Source organism: Nyctibius grandis, chromosome 4 (assembly GCF_013368605.1).
Source record: "Nyctibius grandis isolate bNycGra1 chromosome 4, bNycGra1.pri, whole genome shotgun sequence".
In the NCBI taxonomy this organism is placed as follows: domain Eukaryota; kingdom Metazoa; phylum Chordata; class Aves; order Nyctibiiformes; family Nyctibiidae; genus Nyctibius; species Nyctibius grandis.
This window is the reverse complement of record NC_090661.1, coordinates 43,707,430-43,719,336: the sequence shown is the minus strand read 5'-3', so window position 1 is coordinate 43,719,336 and position 11,907 is coordinate 43,707,430.

Genomic DNA, 11,907 nt, shown 5'->3' with positions numbered 1-11,907 from the left:
CAACTTGATGGCGTGTGATGTATGTATGGGCCAGTGGCAATGGCTTACATGCCTTCAGCTCTGTAGCTCAGGGGCTACAATGGAGGATGTTAAACTATTCCAGACAGAATCCTTGAGGGAATATCTTTCAAGAGGAATCCCTAAGTGGCAGGAGACAAGCTGGGAAAATATGCAGCCAATATCATTTACAGTCTTCTGAGAAGGGCTGGTGGAATAATATGAGGAGTGTTTTTCTTTCTTGCCACCTTCAGTTTCTTCCTCTGTGCTGTGCTGGCAAAGTGTTAAGCATCCTGTAAAATAACTGCCTTTAAATACATGAATTTTAACAGGTTTCTGTGGCTATGAGCCACGGGACTGAGTATGGCTACCTCCAGTGAGTTTTTATAGGCTTCTGCCAAGTGACCTCCCTGGCTCCCTCCCCTCCTCTGCCTCTCCAGTGGTGGCTCATCACCGCATGTCTGCACTGGGAGATCTGAGCGGACCCTCGGTGGCCGTGGCAAGCTGCTTAGAGCACCATAACATTACAGTGTAGATGTTGCCGCTGCTCCCATCCCCTAAATAAATACTGCCATTATACATTCTTCTTTTATCACATGGCAAGATAGGCAGAGCATAACGTGAAATCTGCATGGCACAATCCACTACTCAGGTCTGTGTGAACAAAAAAGGTGGGTTTCTGATACACACACAAGGCAAGTTTATGTATCTGTGACTGAGTTTGTAGCAAAAAAAAAAAAAAAATCCTGTTCTCGTTCAAAACCACATATATTAGCTGGGAAATAATTTAATTTCTGTAAGCTATCTTAGATGTCTTTTCCCTTAGTTGCTTATATGTGTGTATCACATTTCATACCAAACATTCATTTATGTAACGTAATCGACGAGTGTGCACCTATCATATCATTTACACTACTTTTCTATTGATGGTGTTACAGTAAATTAGTTTTGTCATACAAATATTGCATAATACACTTTATATGGTTTAAATATGTTTCATTAATGGACTGAATCGCATGCTTTAAAAAGATCAACAAATTATCGTGTGCTATATCCCCGAAGTGAAAATGCTGCCATCCCCAGCACTGTCTTTTGCTCTTGCATTTAGCCTATGCTTTTGGCAATAATAAAGGTGCCTTTTGGGTTTATGTGAGGATGGAGGAGGCCACTCACTGGAAATCACTGGACTGTTTTAAAAGATGGTTTTAGTGAGTTTGAAGAACCTTATGATCCATTTTCAGGAAACTGTTTTGGTTTGTGTTTTTTTTTAAGGTAGTGGAGAATCAGGAAAAAAGCTTGCAAGAGAGGAAATGGAAGATGATTTGAAAGCATGCGAATGAGCTGGAGGAAAGACAGGATCCCCACATTTTCACTCATACCTGTCTTCATCAGCTGGGAAGGTAGGGGCCAGAGATGCTCACTCAAAATTTAAGTACAATAAGCATTACTTTGAATTCAAGGTTATTGTTCAGGAATTTGACAGAGCTTAGTGTGAGTATCCAATGTTTAGCTGAGTTTCCTTTCTCGTGGAGTAATAAAAGTTCAGGCATCCGGGTGAGATTTTGGGCTTTGCCTCTGTGTTACAGTTGGACCTGGACCAATGCTGGGCTTTCAGACAATTCATTGTACTTGTTCTTTGCTTCTCCATCCAAGACAATCCATGGTTTCTTCTCTGCACCTTACCGACCATGTAGTTCATGTTCATTGACAGGGAATAGAAGTGTGAGTGTAGCAGCTCATAATATAAAAAGCCTTTTAATATTATTGGGACTTTGAATTATGGACAGCAGCATTCAAAAAGTTTACCAGACACTTGACTGTTGAATGTGACAAGACCTGCATTCAGATGGCTGTATTGGTGTAAGTCACCACTTCCACTGCTTTGATGTGGCCCACTGGGAAGGGTTTGCACTGCTAGAAAGGAATATCCCAAATTAACAGCAGGATGTGTCAGTGCCAGGTAGATATGGGTGCACACATGGTGTGCATGGTGCACACGTCTCTACTAGAGAAAAGTAAATTCTCACGGCGTAATTCCTGTGCTTAGACCAACACTTTTGTCGTGATTGCATCACTTTCTCAGCCATGACCCTGCAAAGCAAACTTATTTTCCCTGAGTTTTAAGACCTTTTGAAAATCACTGTGGATCCCAAAGGACAAAATAATATACAGTTTACCTATTATACATCTAAATATACGTGCACACAGAGACCTTGATTTTATCTATCCTTTGCTTCTTAGTGCATAAGTTTACTTTCATCTGCACTAAAATGTGTGTTTTTGATACAACACAGCTTAATGGGATGATCCACTTTTCTCTGTAAAATCAGCCTATACTTATCATCAATGCTGTAACTACTCCTGGTCACATATTTAATAATACATATACACCCAGACAGCTTGTTGCTGAAATAGCAGCTTACTTATAAGATGATCTTTAAAATGTTGATTTATCTTTTCTGTCTTCCATGGAAAGGCATGGGAGTTTTTAACAGAAATGCTGAGAAAAGAATGGACATGAATCAATCCACTCTGTGATCAATATATTATAATATATTGAGATTCTGGCCTCTGGAAAAGCAATAACTCTGCCGGAAGAAATATACATGCTTTTCCTTGTGGAGACTTTGCTGAGGTCACATGCAAGACTTAATGGGCTTTTCATCAGAGAGTTTGTTCCTACATTTAAAAGGCAGAGTAGCTCCTGGGAGCCACATGGCCTTAAGGATAGACTCCTGGGTCCCCAGGATAGACTCTAGACCAAGCTTAAAAAATCAGTGTAATCAACATCTCAAATTACAACGCAACTCAACGTGGCAGAGATCTCTTCAGGTGATTCCTCACGCCCAAGGCAGAAGGCATAATCATGTAATAATTCCTAGTTAAGTGAGGGTGCGGTCATTTGCTAAAATCTTTGTTTGCAAAACACAAACAAGTTTTTCTTCCTTAGGGAAGAGAGAAAAGGAACAATTTTAAGGCTGTTTCTTTTTTTGTTATTCAGGTCATAACATAACGTCAGACCACTCAGAACACAGTGCAGAAAAGAGCCCAGATGAAGTTTCCATTCACCACCACACAATTGGGAGACAAGCTTAGTCATGGGCGTTCTCTGAGTGTTTTCTCTTCTTTCACCCGGAAAAAATAAATATTTTTCTCTGAAAATTGCTAAAGAATTAATCATATAGAGGCTCACTTACCACAGGCATAAAGCCTTGAACATGAGCCCAGCTGCTCCAGTCTCTGGATATGGCAATTACCCAATATCTGCTCAAATTATCTTAAGTCAAGGTAAGTCTTCACTGAAGATATTAGCTGCTCCCATCTGGTTTGGGCAGCCACATTCCCAGAAGTGGTGTTGCTCTGTGATCTCCTGGCTTGCTCGACCTCCTTTGAGGTTGCTATTGAATCTCCACTGGGTTTTTGGCAGTAAATAGCTACTTACCCACTGACTTGTAAATCCCCAGAAAGGCAATGAAGTGCGATTGATCTGTTTTTTAAGTAAGAAAGAATGACATTTTGAACTGAGCCTAATTCCTGCAATTTCTGTGCAGGAAAGGCAGCTCAAAAGATGCCCCACCGAAAAAGGTTTCTGTTGTGGGACAAAAATGTCCCCCTTCAAAAGCAGATTGTGGTCACCATGTCTAGGGGTTTTATTTGGACACACCAGCATCCTGACATGCTAACATTTCATAGTCAAACAGACAGTGAAAGAAAGAATACCAAGTCTCTATGGACAGATGATGGAAAACATGAATTAAAGTCAATTAATCCACTATGAGAATGAATTAGGAGTAACTGGAAACTTGCTTTGGCCACAAGATGAGTTGTAGCATCAGCTTGTCTACTAAATGAATGCTTTAAAAGTATATGAATGAAATAATAAATAAAATCAGCATTTTAAATACATGGTGACCTCCTTTGGTTATAATATTTTGCATTCTTTTTGCTTTTATAACTGATTAGGCAAAACAGTCATTCTACAAGGTCTTTCTCCATTAAAAAACCTTTATCTGGCAGTTAAGTCACTATATTGTGCCTGCAACACACAGATTCCTTTTCAGTTTTCTCATAGGACATTGTAAACCACAATAAAAAAAGAATTTCAGCACTTATAAGAAAAGATATTGACAGTATCTTTTTACCAGAATACCTTAAAATTCCTTTAAGAATCTGCTTTTTCTACACACTACGTGAAAGCTTGGATTTTCTTTTCTGCACTGCCTTCTGAGAGGTTTGCTGGGGAAAGATGCTACTGGCTAGGTGGAAACAGCAAAGCAGGTTTGAAAAGGCAGATTTTAATTATGAGTGGTGGGCTTTTTTTTGCTGAGGTGCATTTGGTGTGTGAAAGGTGACATCGTTTGGCCAGCAAAGAGAGTGGGAGCCCAGTATCAGAGATGGTAAAGCTGTGTCCAGCCTATTCAGACACCAGGACAAGGACTTTGAGGTTTAAGAGGAATAGTGTAGCATTCTATGAATTCTAATGTTAACTTTTAACTTACGATAATCACCTAATAAGATTGATTTTTGTTGCTATTATGTGGACGGATAGCTTGCTATCAGCTCTTGAGGTGGAAAAAAGATGAAAAGAAGAAAAAAATTGCTTATCAGAAAATCAAATGTGTGAACAAGAGGTAGCCACCAACAAGATCCTCAGAAGTGCATGAGTGTTAAGATCTTAATTAAACTTTATTTACAAAAAAAAGCAAGTCGTATTTTAAATCGAACAAAGTGTATGTCCTGCCATGAGGGTGTTTGGAACTGTGTACAGGACAAACTGACTGCAGTTTTGTTTTAAGGCTGGTGCTACAACTATTTAGATGTCTAAATTATTAATTTTATAACTTGATATGAACATGTATTTTACATTTTATGCAGCCAAAGTAATACTCAGGCAGTACTTGCTCAGAATAACATCTGGCAAACATCTTAAAAACAGATGAATTTTATTAGAAACATTAATTTAAGAGAGGAAAACAAATCTTTGATACAAGTTTTATTAGCAAGCCATTTAGAAGAGAATTTAGGGAACAGTACTTTCATGGTTCTGCATTAGGAGGAAAAATTGCTTTAATTAGATATGGTAAGTGATCAATTCTGCATGCTATGATTAGGAGGACAGCTCTAGTAATTATATACACAATAAGATGTCCAAGTCCATGAACATCTGTTCCTAATCATCAAATTCAGAATATAGAAAAACCTTATGTTTTTATTCATTTTGTAACACAGAAACCAAAATCCCAAATGTTTTATTTTGTTCTTTATGCAAAAATGTCAACTCTATTTTTAATAAAATTAAAAAAAAAAATAGCAAAGTATATGCCAGATTTTCATTAACATAACCGAAAAAATCTTAATAATGCAGATAAGCATTTAGGTAGGCAAAGGTAGCACATTGTTTATGGCCTGGCTATACAAAACATGTATAATCAGTATTTGTTAGATTTTTTTTTTTTTGACAGAATAATTATATTGGTGCAACTACTAGTGTGGATATAATTATAGCAATATGAATGTGCCTTGTATTTTATAGCATTTATTCTCCTTCCGATGCAAAAAAAAAAAGTCTATATACTAAAGCACCTCTGTGGGTATATAACTGAACCACTACTTGTAGGATAGAAAAGAAAGGGCAGAAATACATCACTTTAATTATCTGAAGTAATCTAGAGGAAGACATTTTGACTTCTCACTCAGCACTCAGTTCAAAAAATCTTGTTTTCTGCTTGTTTGTTCAACTTGGATCATACCGTATTCTAAAGCCAAAGTGGAGGACCATAATTCTTGAGAGATAAGGCATGAGAATTAAAACGTATACTCACTGAGCCCCTCAAAAATTTTCCAGTGGTAGGTAGGGACTTCCTAAATAAAAAGGCATGGAGATGAAATAAGATAAAGCAATATCACCACTCACCCATATTGAACACAATGTTTTTGTAGCCATATTTGTTGGAAAGATGTAAGAAGAACCAGAATTCTGATTTTCTTCCCTTGTAAGGTCTTTTGCTGTTCTCTGTTTCATCAACTTAAAAAACAAAACAAAACAAAACAAAACCAAACTCCAAAACCAACAACAAACCAACCCAGACAACTCCCCTGTCTTACTGGCATTTCAGCAGGACAACAACTGTTGAAAGCCGACTGTAATTTTCACTGTCAGCTAGAGATTTCTCAGAAATGAAGTTTGCCTGTACGGACAATTGCACAATGGAGGCTTTAATTATAAAATCCAGATAATAAACTATTGCTCATTGATTGAGTAATAGAACTGGAAAGGTGGAAAGTCTGATCCCTAAAGTTGTCCATCCCCAAAGATCCTCTTTTTTTTTTTTTAATTTTGAGAAAGGGGATTGTTGTTTACATCCTATACTTATTTCTTGTTTTCCTCAGAAGCTATGGGAGAACAGAAGTGTGAAAACTCAACAACTGCAAACTAGCAGGGAAGAGATTTTAAACACTTTATTTCTGGCTTTCTTCTTCATCTTCCATATTGATGTTAAATGACCACTTAATGTCTCAAGAAAGAAAAGACACGGGAAAGGTTTCGAAGCCCGGTCCTTTCAGTAGAAATCTATTTAATGTTAAGAACTTTGATTTCTGGTCTGTCAAAATTTATGTTTCTGAGGAGTCTCTAACTTGAAATCCTCGGCAATGCAGCTAACTCCGCTATGGCTCCAGTCTTCTGATCAGTGGATTATTGCTTTTCTGGACAGATTCTCTGTTTTATTACAATGCACCATTTTGGGCAGGCTTATTTTTCTGTCGTCAGGATTTACTGTTTAATCCCAGAAAACACTGAGATATGCTTGGTAGCAAAGGATGTGGTTTCTGGGGAGGAGTATCTATTTTAGAAGGCAATCAGTTTTAAGGTAATCATAATGTTATTCATGGTAATTTTCTATTTAATTTCAAATGTAAGTACTTTCCCTAGCTGTAGTTGTTAACTTATCATTCCAAATGAAAAAGGTAAGACAAACCTCTCTAAAACACGGAAATATATATGAATGTCTGTACAGTCAGATGCCTAAAAAGATGTTACCAATTTAAAAATAATTGAATCCTTGTTTTAGAAAAATATGATACTAGCAAAGTTTACTGCTTGCCCTTGTTTGCACTATCTACTTACCACATTGAACTTCTCTGTTTACGTAACTAAAGTCTCAATAGTTGCCTTTTTGTCCTCATAGCCACACTTACTTCCAAGTTCTTTATAGTATGGTAGCTGATAGCCATAAAATTAACTGCCAAGTGCTATATTGTCAGACCGTCCATTAATTACATTTACTATGCAACTTTGACTGCTCCACTTGCAGTCTGCTCTCTTGGTAACTCCCTGCAGGGCAGTTTTGAACACCCCACAGCACTTCAGACAGCTGACAGCATGCCACAAAAATCCATTCCTCCAGAAGTGATGCACGACAGGCCAGTAAAAGCTGCAAGTTTAAGGTCTGGCAGACCTCAGGGACTGCTGGAACAAGACAGGGGCACTTAATCCCATCAGGAAGCTGGGAATCTGACTTCCCAAAGGGCCATTTTTACACCTAGAAAGCTTTAGAAAAACTTTTAGAAAACAGTCAGTTGTTGCTGATGCTAGCTGAGCTCCCTTAGTGCTAACGACATTTATAGCATTGTTTTTTCACAAGACTAGGATTTGGAAGATACTTATTGGTGCATCAGTTAACACTTGTTCACAGCCTACTACAAACAAGGCAATCTTTAGCAGATGTTAAGCTGTGTCAAAGCCTACCCTGGAGTGTTATCACATTAAGTAACTTTGAACCCTAGTGCAGGCCAGGTGACTGTGGCAGTGAAGGAAAGGTACCAGCGAGGGTAGAGCTATCGAACCTTCAGGCCTACCCAAAGGGGTCAGTCCTAATGGTTCCCATCCTTCCATGGGAGCTGACCCGAGACAATTCAACTCCCTGACCTGGCAGACAATGACTCTTTCTTTATCGTTTTCCTCAGGACTGCTTTTCTGCCACCTTAGCAAATGGGATCGGTTGTGGAGGAGTCACAGAATCACAGAATGGTTAAGGGCTGGAAGGGACCTCTGGAGATCATCTAGTCCAACCCCCTGCCAAAGCAGGTTCACCTAGAGCATGTTTCACAGGGTCGCGTCCAGGAGGGTTTTGAAGTGTGCCAAAGCAAGTGTGAAGAGGGGGTGTGGGGGAAAAGGCACTGAAGAAGTTGCTAGATCAGCTCAAGCTGTGACACGTACCTTTGCCCTCACACCTGCTTTCAGTATGACATAATAAGAGTGCTGACAAAGGAGCTCCGGCAAGTCTCACTGTTGTAGTCGGAGGAGACATCACACCAAAAATATGGCTGCTTTGCTGCTCCAACAGGAGTTGCTGCTGGCAGAGCAGGCAGAGGAATGGCACAGGTGCCGATGCCTCAGCTGCTTCTGTGTAAAACTAAGCCCCCCGTGAAGGTGGGTTTAAGGCTCTGGACTTTGCACTTTTGAAGTGGCTGAGGCAAAAACACAGGTTCCCCTCCCTCTGTCAGCCCTGCAGAGGAGAGGTCGAAACCTCCAGCGGAGGGGTGGGAAGGGCAGGTGGGGTTAGTGACCTCTCAGGCAGTCACACCAAGGTGTGCTAGCGGTGCTGTGTCACCCTGTACAAACACGGCCTGCCCCTCGGCAAGAGGGGTTGGTACTGCCATGCCACCATCGTCAGAAAACTGTCTTCCATAGGCAGGGCTTCAATGAGCGTCTAACTACTTTGTGAGATGTCAGTTCTTCATCACATTGTGGGGTATTAAAAATACTATTTTTCAGTTTCCCACTGATGTAAAGAATACTCTTCCCCTCTCCCCTTTCTCTCTGTGGGGCCTTTGCCATTCAGCTCTTGGCACTGAAGTGGTCTGGCTTTCTGAAAGGAGGACTCTGAAAACAAGACTCAAAACGTTTAAAACTCTCTGCTCTAAAAAGTGTGAAGCAGTCCATCTGTAGATTGCTCTTGTCCTTAAAACAAACCTCCTTAAAATCATACCGCCAGCGCGAAAACGTCCTGTTTCAGACTACTGAACTCTATTATGTACCATGGAGGCAGGCGTAAGCAACAGGTACACAGGACTCAAGAGTTTTGAAAATAAGATTCTAGAATGAAAAATAAGAAAATATAGAATTAATTAGAAGGGAAAATAAAAGTTTCTACAGTGCAAGGATAAACAGAGCTTTACATGGCAGAGGGACAGCTCATATTTAATTGAATGATGTAGGATTTTTAATTAAAATGTGGTGACGCCTTTCATGCCTGTGATACACAGCACTGTAAACAAACTTTGCGCATGTCCAAAGGTGCAGGTGACATTGTGAATTGCCTTGTTTCACACCTTCATGCCTTTATTCATGACCTGTGCAACACTTATATTGTACGTGATACCATAGCTTTGTGGAGTGGTGACAAGAAGTGCTTGGAATGCTTCAAAGTCTGGCCCTTCTCCAGCTTTGCTGTTCCTTGTGGTCCTTGTGCAGGAGAGTATATATTGAGAAGTGCTTTGCCTCTTGCATCAGCAAATTGATGACTTCGCTTGGGAGTTACTGCCATCACAGCCTGGCATCTCTTCACTCAGCTTTGGTACCCCTAAGGGGAATGAGAGAGCTCTTGCAGAGTGCCTGTGGGCTAGGCAAGAATTTGGCCTTCCTTGGTGATGGTGAAGGTGTGTGATAGAGATTGTGATTGCTTATGTTGTTACAAACTTGTTCCAGCATAATGATATGGAGACTTGCTGGGTGCAACCTGTATGCATGAGGAAAGAGTTTCTAACCTAAGCAACACATCTCTATCACACACCATCATCATGCATCCCACGAAAGCCGGGGCAAACAGACGAGGTAAAATAGCACCAGTAAATTAAAATATATAAAATCACTACTCTTGGGGCTTTTTCTCCTGGTGTTTTATCTTCACATGGAAAAGTAATGTGTCTGACTGCTACTGCAAATGCTAGATGTGAAAAGCGCATCATGCTTCAAGGGAACAAGCGCACTGTCCACTAGAAAATCTGATTTCCCAACAAAGGGCAGCAGATGCTCTCCTGAGGAAGACGTGACTTATCGATGCTTGTGGAATAAAAGTATTTACAACTCTCTGAACATCACTCTGCAAGTGGGGCTGTGGACTCAGCTTTCTAAGGCAGATCTCTAACTCTCTAAGGCAGCATTTTCTGATGCAGATCTGCCTAACTCAGAATTTCAAACTCTCAAAAGGAGAAAAATAGAGCTGTGATGACCAACTTCAGCTATAGCCAGATGATATCCCTCTCAGCCCTTGACTTGTGAAAAAGTGGCAGCATTACACTTGATAAAAAGGCTAGGTGTTCAGGGCCTACAAATACTTGATTCTGGCACAGGACTGTGTGCACACATGAGCACGTAAACAAGAAAGAGAGGGAAAATCCAAGAAAAATCAAAGGATTTTGGCACCTGATGGCTTTTACCTGACAAAAATGCGTGAACACCACAAGAAATTTCCTAATGTATCCAAATTTCCTAACATTGACATTTTGCAGCTGAATTAATCTTGTGTCCCTTAGTGATTATTATAGCTGCCCTTAGCTTATCATGCCTGACTGATTTTTCAGATAAGCATTAAGGCATTAATAAGATTCAGAATTGTATCGTATTAATTATAACCACACTTTAATGTGAAGTGTGTGCCTAAATCGAATAAAGTCCTTTGACAATCCATATCTCACCGCATATGAATTTATCTGATGTAAAAGCATTGCTTGGCTCTCGAGAGCTGTCAGGGAATAACTCCAGTGGAGGGGACCTGTGCTTAGTGTTACGGACTGTGGGGTAGATGCTGCTGGATTTCAGGAGAACGAGCGTGGGATCCGTGACCGGCTCTCGCGTGTGTCCAGGCCTGGAGTTTGCAGCCAGGCAGCATCGGCGAGGCGGGCTGCTCGCAATCCCGGCGGGATTCGCGACCTGCAGGGGAAGAAAATGACCAGCGTCGGTTTTGCCTTTTTTGGGGGTGAAATGTGCCGGGTTCCAGCTTTGAGAGGGCAGCTGAAACGCTCGTGACTACCGCGCCCTGAGCCGCCGCGGTGCCGCCGTGACGGCCCCGCTCCTGCGGGGTCCCGGGCGGCCGCTGGGCCCGCGCCGCCGGCGGCAGCGGCGGAGGTGGCGGCGCGCGTGGGGCAGCGCCGGTGGGCGCCGTGCGGGGGGGATGCCCTCGTCACACGGGCGGCTGCGGGGCGGCAAAATCAGCGTGGGGCGTCATGTCGGCAACTGGAGTGACACCGAGTCGGGCACGGGCGCCTCGTCCCGCACGGTTCCCAGCCCGGTGTGGCGGGCGGCAGTCGGCGTCTCCCCGTACCGTGTCTGCGCTGCGGTTCAGGTTTCTGCGGAAGCTCCGCTCGTTTGCTCAGCAAACCCCGGGCGCGCCGCGTGTTGTGCGCGCAGCCCAGTCGTTGTTTGCTTTTTGCTTTCCGTGATGCATCTCCAATTGGACGCGCCCTGTTCAGTCGCGGGGAGACTGAAGAGCGACAGCGGGATGGTGTTCCGTGGCCCGCCGGTGCAGGGACAGCGACACCGAGGAACGGTTCCGCTGGGGAAAGGCGCGCGTGCGACTGGAAGCGAGGAACGAAGTTTGTCGCGGTTTGACTGAAGTTGTCCCAGCGCTGCGCGAAGTCGCCGCCAGGCCGGGAGGTGTTTCCTGCCAGCAGAGCTAAACAACCTGGCCGGGGTAAATAATTAAGTGAGATACTATTTTATTATATAAACTTCTAAAAACCAGTGCATTCCTCGCCCAGAGAAGCTGTATCTGCCGCCCCACGAAATACTTCCCTCGGGTGCTGGAACTGCCGCTGCGGGAGGCGGGTGTAAGAGGCGTCAGGAGAACTCCGGGGGGACATTTGCAAACCTCACTCGCACTAGCCCAAGAGCCCCGGACCCCCGGCACC